The 19,527-nt window shown below is 36.3% G+C and overlaps 1 long non-coding RNA gene across 1 annotated transcript; it reads right to left on the bottom strand.

The window, feature by feature from the left end:
- Window positions 1-1,739: 1,739 nt before the first annotated feature.
- Window positions 1,740-17,404, bottom strand: LOC145691837 (uncharacterized). Its single transcript, XR_014132562.1, has 3 exons — window positions 17,174-17,404; window positions 6,545-6,683; window positions 1,740-1,840 (listed from the first exon to the last, which is right to left on the bottom strand). It is a non-coding gene; the product is annotated as an uncharacterized LOC145691837 (long non-coding RNA).
- Between the last annotated feature and the right edge of the window lie 2,123 nt (window positions 17,405-19,527).

The raw sequence follows: 19,527 nt of genomic DNA, 5'->3' as shown, positions 1-19,527 counted from the left end.
TCAATTACATGATTAGATCAACGATGCGTTTCTTTAAAAAATACAAAAAATAAAAACACACTTCAAAATGTAAAAACTTCCATTGTTAAACCTGTGTTTCAGATTTACGAACACACAAGTATGAAATTGTATGAAGAACTGAATAGTGTTCAAATATACATAATATTTGACGTCAACAATGTTCATTTAACTTAAGTATGCTTCTAGACATCCAAAAAATAATAGTTGGAGTAACCCTCTGCAATACCATGTTGAGAAATTAAAATAATACTTGGGGTCCCCAGAAGACTCCAGCTTGGTAAACAACTTTGACGACTTAGGCTTGCTACGTTAAGGGTTAAACTTACCGCTGTATTCGCTGTGTGACAACGTGGTGATAGCAGAGCAGAACTGACCCAACATTGACAACCAGAACGACTGTAACACAGCGAGACATCGAGAGGATGTTCTCTTCTGGTATGGTAAGCCATGCGTCTTACGATCCAATGCCACAGCTCATCAACTGTAGCTGGCGGAGTTCACAGGTATGAGAAGCTGTGCAGCCATCGACCAAACATATTTATCCTTCCCTGCTCTATACATTCTGCAAATTTGGACTTTCCTGGATGTATCCTTTTTAGTTCAACATTTTAAGTAACGAGCAGTGTAATAGTCTCATACATTATTTAAAGAAAGAGCGATGATTCTCAGAACTACTCGGAAGTTTCTAGTTTACAATTTTATATGATATATATATATATATATATATATATATATATATATATATATATATATATATATATATATATATATATATAGATAGATAGATAGATAGATAGATATAGATATAGCTATATAGATAGATAGATGTACAATAATTTAAAACGGTTATATCAAAGTTTGCATTCAGAGCACAAAAAGAAGTATAGCTCTCGGAACATTGATTTTAGCCAGATAATACCACTAGTAAACTCAACCACACTCAGTACCGTTAGTTGCTTGGTATTGTCTATGAGGCAAAGATCATCGTATCTCATTGCGTGTAGATTTTTGTATTTGTTTAACACTAAAAATTGTTTGTCGCTAACCGAACCCAGTAACATATATATACCGATAGGACGTACGTTAGTCACAAGGTTACATGAGTGAAACACTAAATTATTCAATTGACACTTGCGGCCTTGTCAACACTAGAGAAAGGTACAAAGTGATTAAATAAATACGAAACACAGTACATACAAAATATAACGATGTATGAAGTCTCCTTTTCATACGATTTGGAGAAAGGATACATCTGTAGAGAGCAACATAAATGATTTCTCTGGATAATTTGGATTAGTCCAGAATTCGAATAAAAATAATTTTGAAATTCGTTAAGTCCAACATTTTTTCTTTCTTTCTTCGGATTCTCAATAAAGTTGACTACTGAAAAGCTGAGTTACAGATTTTATGTTAAAACATATTCACTATACCATTGCCTTATTCACAGAACAATACATTAGTTATTAATGTATGACTGAAATAATAGTGCTTCGTGCAGATTTACTTTATCCAATCGGAATTGCACAATGATAAAAAAAAATGTTGCAAGGTATAATGTTCTTATTTACAGAGAAAAAGAGTTGAAAAGACTTAAGGCTAACAAACATTTTCTTTAAACAGACATACATTTATTCTAATTTATGGAAGAAAGAAATAATTTGCGGAGCAGTATATTTATTAAGGTTACGTATTTGTACAAAAGAATGTAAATACAATCGGGTCTGTCTTCAGAAAGGACGTGCTTTTAGCCACAAATTACACTGCTTCTTTTCGCTGTCTTTCATGCAGAATCCTGGTTTTGTTTTGATACATGAAATACCTGAAACAAAAATCCAAAAATATTTAAAATGTTACATTTTAAAATATTTAACATTTTTTTTTAGATTAAATGGACAAAATCTGTTCGGTCAGGTATGGACTTTTGGGTTTCTGGTAGAAAAATGATGAATTAAAAAAAAGTGTTTGTTGATGCTGAACAACTCGAAATGTATTACTATGCAAAAGTAAGTGGGTACCCACTGGCGTTCGAGGTACCATGGGGTACCTAATATGTCTGCATTTTTAGATATGTGGAAATATATGTCTCTAAAATGTAAAGAACTGATATCTGTTTAGTACAGAAAACCGCAACTCGGTAAGCCTTATGGATACCGAGGTATGGGAAAATAAAGGACAACACCATAGAAGTGTGAGTTTTGCGTACTAGATTGTGCAGTTTCGAAAACGTAATTACTGAGGGCTAACAACAACTTCAAAAGTAGTTTCAATTCAATACACTACACACACGTCCTTATGGGGGTTTTCAGGTACTATGGCATTCGCAGACCTTCCATTTCTAAACATTCTAAAATATATCTTAATAAACTTATAAAGAACGTTACAGGTGTGTGTTTACCGAAACCGCAAGTCGGTATGTTTAACAGTTACCGAAATATGGTGAAATAAATAGGAACACCATAGGTATGTGGGGCTTCCATACTTGACAGTAGTTTAGAAAATTAATGAAAATATGACTAATGGCTATCAAGATATTGTCAAATAAAGGGAGGACCCACACAGTTATGGGGTTTTCGTGTTAGGTGGTGAAATTTCCGAAACCGATCATGAAATCTGAATAAACACCAGTAGCAATTTCATCCTAAAGTAACAGGGTATTTCCATGGGGTTTTAGAACATCATGGGTCTAAAAAGATTAAGTTTTAAAAGCTTTGAAAAATATAATTTGACATTTGTAAAGAGTATTAGAAAAGAGAATAGAGTTACCCAAAACTTCCAGCCAGTACATCTTACAGCTAGAGAGACACCGTGAAATAAAAGAGTATTAGATCTTGAAATTTCATAAAACAACTTTTGATCTTAATAAAAGTTAAATAAGATGGTACTTATATGGGTTAAGTGAGTACCTCACACTCGTCAGGGCAATTCCGATCGAAAGATTAATTCAGCTCGAAGTTTTCTTCGGGTAAATCCAAGCGTGATAATTCCTAGCGTACAAAAAGAATGAAAATTCTTTGTCAATATCTAATATAGCAACCGAGATATAAGTAATTATGTATTTTACGAGGTCGTAAAAATGGAGACCCACATGGATTTGTACTGTTGAGTCTTTGCTGTAAGAAGAAGAAATTTCAGAAAACTACCGTATACACCTTAATAGACAATTAAATGGGTGGAGGCACGGTGGCTTAGTGGTAGAGTGCGTACCTTTGGTGTATTGGGTCCCTGGTTTGATCCGTGTCCAAGTCAGTTTGTAGTCGACATTGTATTCGTGGGTATTCTCGGGGTACTCCCGTTTCCTCCCACCTTTACACTCCATCAATTCTATCATCAGCATTGGCTTGCCTTAATTTCATTTTAAAATTAATGGGCAGTTAAGTGTGATCGTATCTCTGGGAATTAAGAGAATACTCCAGTGTAGTTTCTGCAAAACATACTAGGTACACACCCCACCACTAAGTTACTGTGTCCTCACTGATTTAATTGCATATTAAGGTATATACAGTAGGTTTTTGAATTTCTTTCTTATAGCAAAGACCCAGAAGTACAAATCCTTAAAGATCTCTATTTTTACGTCATAAAATAAATGACTCGTTATATTTTGGTTACTATATTAGATATTCACAGGGAATTTTCACTCTTTTACACAGCTCGATGAACCTTTGGAACTGCCTGAAGAAAACCTAGAACTAATCTTTCCATCGAAATTGTACTGAGGTACTTACTTAACCCATAGAAATACCATCTTATTTAATTTTGTTGGGACCAATATTTTTTCCGAAGTTTCAACATCTCATACTCTTTTATTTCACGGTGTTTCCCTATATGTTAGATGTACTAGCTGCAAGTTTTAGGTAAATACATATTTCTAATACTCTTTACAAATGTCAAGTTATATTTTCAAAAGCTTTTAAAATTTAATCTTGGTAGACTGTAAGATGTTCTAACACCCCATGGAAATATCTAATTACTTGAAGATGGAATTGCTACTGGTGTTTATTAACTTTCCATGACCGGTTTCGGAAATTTTATCATCTAATACGAAAATCCCATACCTGTATTGGTCCTCTCTTTATTTGACAATATCTTGATAGCCGTTAGTCATATTTGAATTCATTTTCCAAATTGTACCTTCAAGTATGCAAGCCCCACATACATATCGTGTCGCTCTTTATTTTCCCATATCTCGGTATCCGTAAGGCTTACCGAGTTGCAGTTTTCGGTAAACAAATATCAGTTCTTTACATTTTAGACACATGTATTTCCATATATCTAAAATGCAGAAATTAGGTACCGCATAGTACCCCTCTACCCCATTGGGGTACCCACTTACTTTTGCATACCAGGGCAAAAACACCAGTAGTCGTTACTTTAAGGTTGAAAACATACTCTTTTGTCTCTTCTGTGAGCACCGTGAATCGGTCGGAGCTGTACCATAGTTGGAAAGAGACACTGATCCTTCCTATATGACCATGTAGTCAGAATTCAAAATCGAATAGCCGTTGAAGGAAAAACAATATTTTAAAATCCCTTGTATTGCACCGGTAGTAGTCATCTCAAAATCGAAATGTTCCAGTGGTAGTTAGGGTTTTATACCAGTGTTCGTCACTCAAATAACTTGACATAATTTATTCAGAAACGCACTGTTTATCAGTTTAAAATTAAGAATAGAGTATAAAGTACTAATCTTAATAACTGTGCATCACTTTTGGCACTCAAGAAAGAAAATAAAAAAAGTTTTTACATACTTTTTAAAGCAATTTCAGTAAGAAAAATGTTAACTGAATTCAAAAGTTAACTGTATATTATTTTAACGTTAAGAGTACAATATTAATTACTATGTTTAATAACTATAGTGACTTTAAGCACTCAAGAATGAAAATAAACATGTTTGTACATACATTTTTAATACAATTTGAGAAACAAAATAAGTTAACCGAATTCAAAACTTAATTATATATCACCTTAAGATTAAGAATGGACAATAAAATACTGAGGTTAATAATAATGCATTACTGAAGAATGAAAACAAAAATGTTTTTAACTACCTATATTGTATTTACATGTTGTTATTTCTCATTAACATGCTTTTTGATAACGCACAATATGGGCTAGGGGTACGCACGAGAAATGATTTGAGACTGTCACCTCTCGCAAAGGTGTCGCGAAAGTTGTCTCGTCTCGAAAACTGTATCTGTTTCTATTGGAAGAGCTATGTCTCGTCTCGAATTTCGTAACAAAAATTCGTTACACATGCAGTTTTGTGTAAAAAGTGAAATGTATAAATACAGGAGAGAAAACATTGCAAACAAACATTATGTTAGTATGTTGAACATACTTTTTTGTATGTGGTGCAAAATATCTTCATCTATGGGGTTACTTTGCACCAAAGTTTATATGAAATGAAATCTTTGAGTTTTACGTTCCACGCTTTTGCCGGGTATGCTAAAGGAGACTATAATCATGAGAATGAATGAAATAGTAGAATGAAAACTGTGAGAGAAAACGGGAAAACCCCGAGAAAACCACACACAGTGTTTGTCCAACACAAAGCCCATTTGGCACGTGCTGGGATCGATCCAGGAACTCCATGCAGGAGAGGTGAACGCTCCATCACTGAGCTACCACGTCCCCAAAAACACAACCTCAGAATATACTTCATATAGAGTAGAAATGAAATGAAATCTTTGAGTTTTACGTCCCACGATTATGCCGGTTAGGCTAAAGGAGACGGTGATGATGAGTAATGAATGAAATGGTGGAATGAAGAAAGTGGGAGGAAACGGGACAACCCCGAGAAAACCCACGCACACGGTGTTTGTCCACCACAAAGTTCACTTGGCGGGGACTGGGATCGAACCCAGGACCCCAAGCACCAGAGGTGAACGCTCCACCACTGAGCCACCGCGACCCCTCATATAGAGTAGAAGTAACAAGATGTAAAAAAAAAAAAAAAAATGGCCCGTCTGGAGGACATGTAAGCTAAACACCAATACAATTGTTACAGATTTATTTACTTGCACTGTTTAGGCTGAACATCGCAACACCAATATCATTATGTCACATCCTTAACTATGCTAACTACAACGTAGACCTGCTTTGCTTCGTAATGTCCAAATAGTTGATTATTGTGCTCGAAAGCAGGCAAGTAGCATACAAATTTATGATGTTGAAGGCGTTATTTTTCACAGCTATGGAGAAAATACATGAAAACGAAAAATAAAAATAAATCTTTGTTTTACTTCCTACGGTTATGCTATGTATGCTGACAGTCACAAATGAGTATTGAAAATTGATGATCTTGGAATACGATTTGGTGGAATAATGAGGGGGGGAGATAGACATTGATTAAATATAAAATTGAAAAGAAATAAGGGCCTGACGCTCAAATATTTATCTATCTGGCAGCCATCTTGATCCCCCTAAAATATCATGAAGTACTTGATTGATTCTAAACCCAATAATAGTAATAGTAATAGTAATTATAACAATAAACACAGAATATATCTAGATATAATTTACGCACCTTGAAGTGTAGAAATTAATGATTGCAATCCTCAGCATTCCAATAGTTCTTTGGTTTCTCCAAATGAAGATTCGGACATCGGTTTTCTTCTCAAGCAATAATGGGGTACAATAATCAGTTGCAGTCCAAAGCAAAGTCACTAAGTTAAGCATGAATATAAAAGATTTTGTGTTAAATATTTCAATGTAAATTTCATGAAATAGAATTCATTAGTTAGTTACATACAAACTCTTACGCATGTAAGTCAGAATCTACTTGTAATATTGTAAATTTAAACAAACTAAATTATACTACAGTTATAGGGACATCAAACATATATTCCATAAGATATATAGGGTGTCTCAAAAGTCCCCTGACATAAAGTAACTCGATTATTATCAGAGTTACAGCAAAATGTAATTGGGAAACCGTCTCCAAATATGATGTTTCCAATGTAAGTTGAAGGAATTTTCAAAATCGGATGAGACGTTTGGCTGTACACTCTTTATGCGTCCAATGTTAAATGAAAATGCAACGTTGCCATTTACCTGGACCCACAACATAAGTGAATGAAGTTACTGATTTTTACGCTAACATGTCGATGGCTAGCCCCCATTTCAAACAGTAACTTCATTCACATATGTTGTGGGTCCAGGTAAATGTAACATTGCATTTTCATTCCACATTGGGCGCATAAAGAGTACAGCCCAAACGGCTCCTCCGATTTAAAAAGTGTTCACTTTAGATTGAAAACAACATATTTAGAAATGGTTTTTCCTCTTACGTTTTGTTGTAACGTCAGAGGACTTTCGAAACACCCTGTATACATCATACGAAGTTCCTTTCTAAATTCTACACGGGTGTAGTTTAATTGAATGTGAGATGGGTGATACACATTAGGCCGTTTGGAAATACTCTCACAGACGGGCGCCATTTTGGATTAAATTTGTTTGTTATAAACTGGTGGGTAATGTGATATATATATGGCCACGGGCTAGAATTTTCTCAGTATGTCAAATATGCAATCAGATTCCATGGAGCTTAATTTGGTGAAAAGTTATTGCCAATTGAACGTTGTATTTACCTTTTTCTTCTAGATGTAGAACCATACCGTTAGCACGTGAGGAATGCATCGAAATATTCAAACTGTGGAGCGGGAGGAGTGCCTGTACAGTGGTTACCGATTGCAAACAGAATCATCCACAATGTGACTGTGTTACATGTTGCAGTGTCACAGTAATTAACTAAATTTGAGGAGACGGGCACATTCGTGGACATACGTCGTAGCGAACGATCGTAGAGAGCTACAGATGAAGCAACGCCTACGGCAGTGCTGACTTCTTTCTCGATGTGGCCCCAGAGGAGCACACGTCATTTATTAATGCAATGTGGGTTGAGTCATAGGGTCTGCGCGTGTATAAGTGCATCCGCACAAGGTGCAAATGAAGCAACATCTCCACGAGAACGATGTTGATCGCCAAGTGCAGTGAGTAATTATGGTTAACATTTTTATGCAAATACTCTTTTCAGATGAAGCTGACCTCTACGTAAATGGGAAGGTTAATAGGCAGAACATGCACAATTGGTCACCTGACAACCCCGCGTGCAAGACCCCTCCAACATGACCAGCGCAAAGAAAATTAATTATGTTGTTGGCAGACAAATGAGGAATACGTCTAATCAGTCACTTTTTCATTCCATAAAATTAACTGCGGAATAATACCTCACGCTCGTACAGGGATAGATATTGCGAGCTGCGATGCCCGAGGATGGTACATTCTCGCAGTTTTTTCAACACCATGGCGCTTTCTTCATTATGGATTCGTATTGCGTCACTACTTGAACAATTCTCTAGAACAGGGGTTGATCGACGAGAGGCAGTTGAATGGCTGCTCGATCACCGGACCTAACGCTGTTCAATTTCTAGCTAAGTGGAAAAGTTAAGGCTATGGCTTGTGCAGTAAATATTCATAATTTTTATCATCTAGAACAAAGTATCGCCATCGTCTGTGCACAAATTTGACCCTATATCCTACTTTGTGTCCACAGCAATTGGAAGAAGCTTCTGCAAATGTTTATTGCTCAGTAGGAACATGTGGAACATATACTATAACCAGGGGTAAAAGTGGACCTGAAAAGGTGGGGGGACGGTAGGTAGCGGCATCACTCCACGCCGTTCCTCCTGCCTATCTCTGCCCATTGTACCATTTTAGGATCTGGGGGACGCCCTACATATTTTTCGAGGTGGGGAACTGCGTCCCCCGCGTTCCCCCTCGCTTTTACCCCTGACTATAACAGGGAAATGTGTTCGAAGTGGGAAAAATCAGAGGCGGTGTGTTTTATTACGATTTTGACTCGACATATCGGCTATCTAAATGTTCAAATGCAGTGAGGTGTGAAGCCTACAAGATTGCATTTCTATTTACATAATGTCTGAAAACCACTGGAAAGCTTCTTTTAGTTACAGAGAAAAAAACTGAGAGACTGATCCATCCATCGTGAACAACTTTCTGGAAAAAAATAAATAAAAATAGCCCTTACCTTGTATCAGAGAATTATACACGAAAGTGCTCAAAAACCGACTTTTAATATTAACAATTTCCAGCGGGAAAACTCCTGGACCACACACTCGAATGAGGGGTATTTCAAACTCCCGTAAGATCTGCCCCCACAGCAATCCCCTAAATCCGCCCATGCTCAAAACACGACGCTTATAAGAATTCAGACAAGACGACACATACATACATACGAAAGAAACAATTCAACACGGCACATCAAAATATAAACTAGATGAACTTCTTTGAAAACACCTCATTTTACAAACAAAAGGTAGAAAAAGGTAGAAATGTCAGTATTGTTAACTTAGAATCTACATAAGAAATAAAATCTTTTTATGTGCAAAGCTATTCGTCAATACGTATAAAAAATGGATTTATTAATGGTATTTAGCATTTATTCTTCCGTGAAGGTATATCTTGATCACTAAAAAACCAGAAACGGTGTCTCTATCACTGGGGGGGAAAAAAAAAGAAGGGTATGACATACCACTACATATAGTCTCACTTGGTTCACTGCCAATAACATTTCACCAGAATAAGTTACATGATATCTGATTGCATATTTGACATCCTCAGAACATTTTAGTGCATGGCCATGTATCACACTACCCACTTATCGTCCGTATTACAATTTCGAATCTAAGATGGCGACCGTCCGCGTGATGTAATCCGAAAGTATCCCTCTGGGCCTAATGTGTATCTCTTATCTCGGAGTCAATGTAACTACATCCCTGTAGTTTTCAGAAAGGATGACAAGGGACTTCTGATGCATCCTGTATATAATAGTTGTATCAATAATGACGGGTATACCGGCTAGGCTAAAGGAGACGCTGATGATTATATAATGAATGAAATGGTGGAATGAAGAAAGTTGAAGGAAACGGGAGACCCCGAGAAAACCCACTCACACGGTGTTTGTCCACCACAAAGTTTACTTGGCGCGAGCTGGGATCAAACCAAAGACCCCAAACACCAGAGGTGAACGCTCTACCACTGAGCCATCGAGGCCCGACAGGAATATTTGTTGAAGTCTACTGTCTTCTTCAGTACCAAGGTTACACAAAAATGAGCCTATGGTTTTGATGGAATTCGAACCAACATTATACGTATACTCTCTCAGTGAGAATCAAAGCTGGCACCAAGTTTACATATGCGCGCGCATTGTATTTTACTTATATAGCTCACAGAGCTATGGGCGAGCAAGCAAGGCACGTGCCCCGGGCGTGTGGTTGGAGGGGCTACTAAAAGAGAGGTTATATATTAGTACTTTTCCATTTTGGTGTTTAATACTTTTCATCAGAGTGCGAAATCATGAAATCAAAGTGGGGGAGACTGAAGGACTGAAGAGAGCGAGAGAGAGGGGAAAAAAAAGCTGCGCAGTCTTACACTTCAAAGAATTGTAGTGAATTGAGAAGGTCAGAATTCAAGATGACATTCGGATGCTTGGCACGAAGAAAAACATTGCAAGCAATTTTGAAAAAAAAAAGAAAGAAAAAAACTTAAATAATGTGATATATTTTGTAGGCTTTGGATATGTATGTTTTAGTTGGCATCAACAATTATTGGTGTGTTTTTGTCACAATTGACAGTTTAGCGAGAGACTAGGCTAACTGACAATTTTAACTTTCTGAAAGAAAAGGAAACAAATGAAAACAGCACGTTACAAAGGATACGACTGATATTCATAGTTTGGCTTACAAGGGACATCACCCAATTGTCCGGCTCCGATTTTAATGAAATTTTTATTGCTGATAGAGGACATGTATTCATTACTTGTGATGACAGAAATTTTTGCCATCGTGCATGTTTTCTATTTTTTAATAATTTTTAAAGGTTGTGATGTGGTTAATAGAGATTACTGCAGAAGTCCCTTACTACCCTTTGTAAACGGAGTATTAATGAAAGAACAACCATGTAGATACGTATAGGGCCTAGGGGGAAGTCGTATGGTACGTATGACCTTGACGGCAGCCATCTTGAAATCCGCCATTTTGAATTAAGGTCAAGTTTTTTAAATGGGAATAGGGTAATATGATACATAATTTCGGGCTAGAATTTAATCAGAAAGACAATGGTGAAGTTAGTTTTAAGATGCGCTTATTTGGTGAAAAGTTACAGGCATATTAATTGTTTATACTTACTATGTGTGTAAGTCCCTTATCTCCGCTTTTAACCCGCGTATTAATGATAATAAGTACATAAAGGTTTCGGTAATACATATTATGCCTAGAGGGAAGTGGTACGATAAGGGTATCATTGACGGCAGCCATCTTGAAATCCACCATTTTGAATTAAAGTGAAGTTTTGAAAACTGAAAACCATAGCATGTGGCACCAAATTTTAATAGTAAATTTTCCCCAAAAGCCAATGGTATTCTTATTTTTGTTCTATAGTTAACCATTATGAATTTATGACTCTTCTAATGTGCACGAAACGTCCATTATTCGATCTTTTAAACTGGCAACACTTCTAATTTTCATCGCATGTTTTAAGATTCCAACTGGCACTTTGCAATTGTTTCCATGGCTCATGTTTTCTAAATTTATTACATTTTTTTAAGAGTTGCGATTTGTCAGTTCACGAATAGTGTTGGGATAAACATCCAGCAATATTTCTGAATTTTGAAGACTTGCCATGTAATTATTAATTTCCTAGGCAGTGTAATTATTTATTTTATCCCAGAGTACATAAGAAACCTATGGACCTATGTGATGTAAAGAAATACAAATGAAATTATAAAAAAATTGTGTAACACGAACTCATAATTATCATGAAATATAGCCTACATGTTGCGCAAACGACAAACAGTATTTTTTTTTTTTTTTAGTAAATACAACTTTACAACTTTAAAGGAACAGCAGCAATGATAGAAAATACCAAACAGGCATAATATTACTGTTCCCAACACACTGTTTGTACCAAGAACAAAATATGAAAACTGGTAACTTGTTTATAAAAAGGTGTAACTTAATCGAGTTCCGATCAATACTGATTATAAATCTTACAAACATGAACCATCAACAACAATCACTAGAAAACGAATGACTTTTTTGTCTGACTAGCTAAAATATTGCTAGAAAATAAATAAATAAATAAATAAATAAATAAATAAATATACAATAAACAAATAAATATAAAACAAAACAAAAGACCATTGATTTACCCAACAATCATATTTCGTTTCCTTTTTTGAAGTGAATTTTCAACTTATTTCTCGTCTCATCTACTATCCATTATAAGCTACGTCTCCGGTATTACCTGAATGCAAAGTTGGAGTTCTTTCGTTCTGCGATGATTCATGTCAGTAAACGAATTTTTGAATTGCAGGTATAGGAAATAAATAATTACATTGCCTATGAAATTAATAATTACATGGCAAGTCTTCAAAATTCAGAAAGATTGCTGGATGCTAATCCCAACACTATTCATGAGCTGACAAATCGCAACTCTTAAAAAATGTAATAAATTTAGAAAACATGAGCATTGGAAACCATTGCAAAGTGCCAGTTGGAATCTTAAAACATGCGGTGAAAATTAGGAGTGTTGTCAGTTTGAAAGATCGAATAATGGACGTTTTGTGCACATTAGAAGAGTCATAAATTCATACTGGTTAACTATAGAACAAAAATAAGAATACCATTGGCTTTTGGGGAAAATTTACTATTAAAATGAGGTGTCACATGCTATGGTTTCCATTTTTCAAAACTTCACTTTAATTCAAAATGGCGGATTTCAAGATGGCTGCCGTCAATGATACCCTTATCGTACCACTTCCCTCTAGGCATAATATGTATTACCGAAACCTTTATCCACTTACTACCATTAATACGCGGGTTAGAAGCGGAGATAAGGGACTTACACACATAGTAAGTATAAACAATTAATATGCCTGTAACTTTTCACCAAATAAGCGCATCTTAAAACTAACTTCACCATTGTCTTTCTGATTAAATTCTAGCCCGAAATTATGTATCATATTACCCTATTCCCATTTAAAAAACTTGACCTTAATTCAAAATGGCGGATTTCAAGATGGCTGCCGTCAAGGTCATACGTACCATACGACTTCCCCCTAGGCCCTATACGTATCTACATGGTTGTTCTTTCATTAATACTCCGTTTACAAAGGGTAGTAAGGGACTTCTGCAGTAATCTCTATTAACCACATCACAACCTTTAAAAATTATTAAAAAATAGAAAACATGCACGATGGCAAAAATTTCTGTCATCACAAGTAATGAATACATGTCCTCTATCAGCAATAAAAATTTCATTGAAATCGGAGCCGGACAATTGGGTGATGTCCCTTGTTAGTATACAACAGGGGTGGATCCAGGATGGACTACTGGGGGGCGGTGGGTTGTAATGCCACTACTTACAAGATAGAGCTACTTTTAAGAGATTCAACTCTGGGTGGGTTTTATTTTATATTAAAATACACAAAGTTTCCTCTTCTTGGGGGAGATAGACCCTCCCTGGATCCGCCCCTGTCTCAGGACAAGCCACACAGACAAGTGGTTGAGGCAAAGGTCAATTAATGACATTAGTATGCTGTTCCGTCAAAATCTCAATCTTGACCTGGATGTAAGTTAGCCTGGTCTCTCACTGAACAACTCAATTGAATGTTTCATATGTAAATTAGGCACTTCTACATCACAAACAGTAAATATAACCTACCTTATTCTACGTTTTTAAATGCATTTCTACAACTGATTGTAACTTTAAAGGTTCTCGTGAAGATTAGCTGGCGGAGGTTACCTAACATAGCCATCAGTTATCAAATTAATAGTTGTGCTTCGTGGGTGATGATAATGATCCTGAGGTTAGATGTTAAATTGGACTCGAGAGCGGAACAAGGGCTGATCTTATTCGTGTCTCAGACGGGGCGTGGAATGGAACGAATATGAAAATAAGGTTGCTGTAATAGTTTTTCATAGGGTTTGTAAGATTTTCGAAACACTTGGCAATTTTTTTTATCAAGACTTGACATTTTTTTAAGATAAAAATCAAGACTTGGCAATTTCAAGTTTCATCCCCCTCCCAATCTTGTAATGCTCACTACGCCGCTGTAAGCAATACATATTTTCGACAATATTCGTTGTTCATTTCTTTCCGCTGGGTTCCAACGTGGTGAGCTGCATATGGGACTTTTAATAGTGTTATTATAATGAGAAAGAATTGCAAATTATGTTGATGTTCCTAAAAGAGGGAAATTGAAAGAGAAATTAAATTAAAAATAAATAAGGGAGAGAAAAGTAATTACCTGAAAATAAAAACAAAGTCTTTGAGTTTAATGTCCCACGATTATGCTGTTAGGCTAAGGGAGACGGTGATTAAAGCAAGTTAATGGTTATGGAATATATGGTGGAATGAGAAAGTGGGAGGAAACCAAGTCCCCGAGAAAACCTACAAGCACGTATATGAAAATGAAGTAAAACATACACTGGACTATGCTTTCTTTGTCTAGCAGAGTCATAGTTTGGAATCGAAAATGTGTTTTGAATTTTTGTATTTAGAGATGGAGAGTGTAAGTAACGAAATCACTTAATACATCCATTAAGATTTCGGAAAGCGAAATCTAAATTTAGGTAAGCTAACTCCATGTACTAACTGCTTGCATCCGCTTCGTACATTGTTTGAAGGGTCACGAAGCAAATCACCTCATTTAGTCTACACATACCTAGTACTAGCGTTAATTACCTGCTTCGTTGGGTGAAAATAAGAAAACCAGTAATACATGTATGTTACGTTAGTCAGTCACTTTTTTTACTATTACGAAACGCTCTCTCATATCGGTTATTTTCGATCATTTGTAAGATCCGTCTCCCCTCTTTCCCTCCCCAAGTTGCTTGGCTGAATTTTGATTTAAATAGTATCGGAAGTGTCACTGTCCATTTCTGCGCCCCCGAAAACAATGGATTTAGATTAGGATTAGTTCACTTAACTTAGTAAGCCTACACAGCTTTGGCGCGGCTCGACTTGTTGGAAAGCAATCCAAAATCTAAACAAATATATCGATGTCACTGGGGTTTAGTAAAGTGTATCGTAAGTCAAGAAGATTGAGAATCACTGCCTCGATTATTCACTTCAATTAATCATCAAACTCCTTTAACCTGAAGTACATAATCGTGGAATGTTTAACTAATATTATAATTTTATGGCATCTAGAAAATGCACATATCATACATTACGTTACATTACCATTCAATCGCAATAGGTTATTACAGACGTGTGGTTGGCTTGAAGCTTAGCATCCTATTCAGCGCCAAGACTGTGTACGACCTACACCTACAGCATAATATGGAATCCTACTCGCATGATCTTCGACCAAGATTTGAATCAACGGGAGGATGAAGATTTTCCCTCTCGTCAAGTAATTTCCCCAACTCGCCAAAGAATTTCTCCCTTGCCGGGAAATTATTTCCCTCATTTCATATTTTACATATTATATACTATATATTATATCTTGCATCACTGAGAAATAAAATGCTTGGATTGTATATCTGAAAAGTCGCCCCCTCCCCGCAGGCACGTAGCCACGATTTCGCAATACGGGAGGTCCGTGACGAAATACTGTGGTTATCACACCAGGGGTTCGATCAATCTAAACTATTTTACTGACAACATATCTATATTGATTTGTTAGGACAATAAAATGAGGATATGTTAGTAAGTATTTTAATTAAAGAATTATGAAGAAATCTTGCGTAAAAGAATAGAAAAAAGTATTGACAAAGACATAGTCTTCCGACGTCATTCGAACTCGGTTCTTCTCGTCTTCTTTCTATTTCTCTTATCTTAGTTCAATGCCGTCAAGGATAGTAACGAGATCTCTTTCGGGAGTAAAGACATCCTATAAAATGGATTAGTGTTGCCGCGAAATTCAAAATGGTTCATATTATTGGTAATTCTGGGCATTGCTTAAGTTCTGACAGGCTATCTGAAAGAACCGGTTTATCGATCGTCATTTGTAGTCCATAGGGTTACTGGCGCAAATCCCGTGGGGATGAGGACATGTCCCCTCCAATCTTAGAACTGGGGGGGACTTTCCCCTCAATAATCCGATTTGAAATGCGTTTTTTGGAGAGAAATGTGATGATTTGTGTCCGATTGCCACAAAGGAAAGTAAGATGAAATTGATGTCCCCACCCCAGAATAAGCCTTAAATCTGCCCGCCTCACAATTTTGAAGACAACTCTGCTCCCCTGATCCTCCGCAGCATTGTTTTTCAACTTCATAATTTGAACATCCTTAAAAAAAAAATTGTGAGAACTGTCTTACCCGTCCCTCCCAATGTTGAAGACAGATTTGCGCCGCTGCATACGGTTAACATGGAGCTAGATGGAATTCGGAATGTTCCGTTACAATAATATCCAATTTCAACTTGATCCGCCCCCCTCCCTCCCGTTTCCTCCACACAAAGCTCCTCGTAAGAAAGAGTAACCAAAACGCTTATTGTAGCTTTATATTTTTGAGGCTGATTCATCTGTTTCTTTCTGTTTCATCTTTCCTTAATATTTTTCATTTCTGGATCCGAAGGGGGGGGGGTCTGGACTCACCCCTTGGCTACGTGCCTGCTTCCCGTAAAAAGCATTAATCGAACCCTGAATCAAACAACTCCATCTGTAAAGCAGTGCTGAGTTGATTTTAATATCCTTTTCTGCAACGAGGCTGTATGAGACGTGGACTTACTGATTAACATGGACTCCGAACCACTCCCGCCAGGAATCGAACGCGGGTCTCCCACACCAAAGGCGCGTACGCTAACCGCTTAGCCATGAAGGAGCTCATATCTATAGCAGTGTAAGCAACAACAACAACAAAAAGAAACACACACACATACTAGAAGTTTGCGCAATTGGGGATCAAAACATTCTCAATGAAGTATGAGAAATAGTAAACGTCAATCAAATGGGCTTCTGCTTATTCTTTACTTCATTAATACTTAATTCCTTCTAGAAATAGTGAAACAATACTATGAAGACACAGTACTTAAACATAATCGAAAGAATAAGACAAGGAAACAGAGTAATTTCCGACTAATTAAACTAGTCATATATACTATACCTAACTGTTACATTGTATTTCTTACCATATTACGAAAGCGATATAACTTTTTTACCAGCCATAGAAGCTGGACGCAATCCAATACTGCAATTTAGACGCTGTAACGAAAGCTGCAAGTCAAACGTCTGACACTCAACTGTGTAATAGCTGTTTCAAGCGGCCTACAACTTATGACCTTGAAACTATGTGCTAGTAACCAAATTAATGCCAAGGTACGATACAAACACCCCAACTTGCCACAATGACGTCAACACAAGGAAAAAAAGAAAAACATCTAATTTTTGGTTCGAAAATTATGAAACAATAATAATAATAATGTAATTCTCAGGAACTCAAACATTAGTTAACTAGAGAACATAACAAGCAAAACAAAACAAAACAAAACAAAACAAAACAAAAAGAATCTTAAACGTGAGCTCTCCCTGACTGCTGTTTTTAAATTTCAGTGAGGCTGTAAAATATGTTTTGTTTTATTGTTAAAAAACAAAAAGAAAAAGAAAAATAAAGAAAGAAAGGAAATAAATTTTGTTGCAAATATCCTAGTAAAAATAGGTTTCCTAGACACAAGTGGCTCCGCGTAGCGTAGTTGTAACGCTCTCACCTTCGGTACGAGCGGACCCAGGTTCGATTCCGGTAGGGGCACTCGGTCGAAAAAGTATCAAAAGCTTTTAAGTCCAGACATCCTGAATGAGGCTTTCTTGGGTTTTCCTCATTTCATACCAGGCAAATGCCGGGTGGTACCCAACATAAAGGTCCCAGGCCGTTTGCTTCCTTCCCTTTCCCCGGATACTGTGCTCACCGAGGGACGTCATAACTCACATGTGACGGGTTAACAAGGTCATTGATGCCGAAAGCCCAGAAATCTAAATCCTAAATCTTCACTACACAAGAAAATGTTCGCGCTGAAAACGGTTTCTTAGCAATTATGTTAAGCAGTCCTGTAGTAAATCTCCATCAAGTAATAAACCGTCACATATAAAAAGGAAAGAATAAACACATAACATTCATTTTGCGTACCTTGAAATGTAAAAAGTTACAAAACATTAATATTCAAAGATTTCTCAAAATTCAGATTAACCCATTTCTTTCTCCTCAACCATTAACGAGTTACAATAGTAAGAATTGTAGTCATAAATCACATTACTTGTTTAGTACTATATTAAAGCAAGTTATACTAAAGGAATATATAATTAATGGAATATTTAACTAAAGTGATAATTTACTATTGCACATACCCAGGCTTTTCTTTCCTTCCGCTCTTCTTTTCCGTTTGTAAACAACCTCGTTTATAAACCAGCTCGCAAGCATACGACAGTTGTTTCATGACGTCATCTATGGTGCAAGAAAGAGGTGTCTATAGGCGGTCAGGACCTCACACACAGATGGACGTATATAACATATAGCTGAAGTATATAACATACGTATAAGTATATAAAATACGGAAGATTTTTAGATGTCAGACATCCTGCAGCGACATGATATAACATCCAAGCGCGTTAAAGGCAGTAGCTGTGTAGCATATGGATAAAGTACGCTCCGTACAGATTTCCTTAGTAAACATAACGATTCTTTGTATTTGTACAATATACCGCTGTCCGGATAATGGATTTTTCTCAGTGTACATTGAGTACTCAATTCCGGGTCTATTTAGATGTACTAGTACATCTTCAAATTCGAGTTTAAACTAGCTCAGATTTTTGTACTATTTTTGTACCTTTTTGTACTATCAAGAAAAAAAATGTACGATTAAAATAATCGTAGGAGGGACATGTAAATTTTGGGGAACATTTAAAATTTAGTTCTTGTGCGACATCTTCAAACTCGAATTTTACCTAGCCCAGAATTTTGTACTATTTTCTATTTTTTATGCAGTATCACCAAGAAAATATTTTGTACAATTCCCTAGTTAAGGTTAGGGACATGAAATTCGGTATTTGAACACTTCGTTTAAAATAATTCAACGTGTGTTTCAGCGTTTATTTGACACTTGACCTTGATTGAAAGAAACAAGGCTTAATGATTCACTAAGATTTCCATACGAGATGTTCGAATTTCCATCGGAACATTGACTTCAAATAAATTCTATATGAAAGATTCAAAAGAAGGAACGCAAAATATTTCCCTTAGTGACATGTGGAGGCATTTGCTACTAATAATATATAATAGGTGTTAGCAAATAAGAGAGTTACTGGATTGTAATTTTGACTTAATTAATATGCAGTAGAATCTGGTAAACAGTTTTTTTTTTTTTTTATTCGGGGGTAACCTTCTATTCTCTTAAGCGACAGAATTTTAAAAAGAATACGACTTATATTATTCAAAATTAACGGTACTTCCTGTTACAAATGTCAGTCTTAAATTCTGAACCATGCTTGGTTA

The sequence above is a fragment of the Thermobia domestica genome, chromosome 8 (assembly GCF_964235325.1).
Source record: "Thermobia domestica chromosome 8, izTheDome1.hap1.1, whole genome shotgun sequence".
Classification (NCBI taxonomy): domain Eukaryota; kingdom Metazoa; phylum Arthropoda; class Insecta; order Zygentoma; family Lepismatidae; genus Thermobia; species Thermobia domestica.
This window is presented reverse-complemented; position numbering and strand designations above follow the sequence as displayed.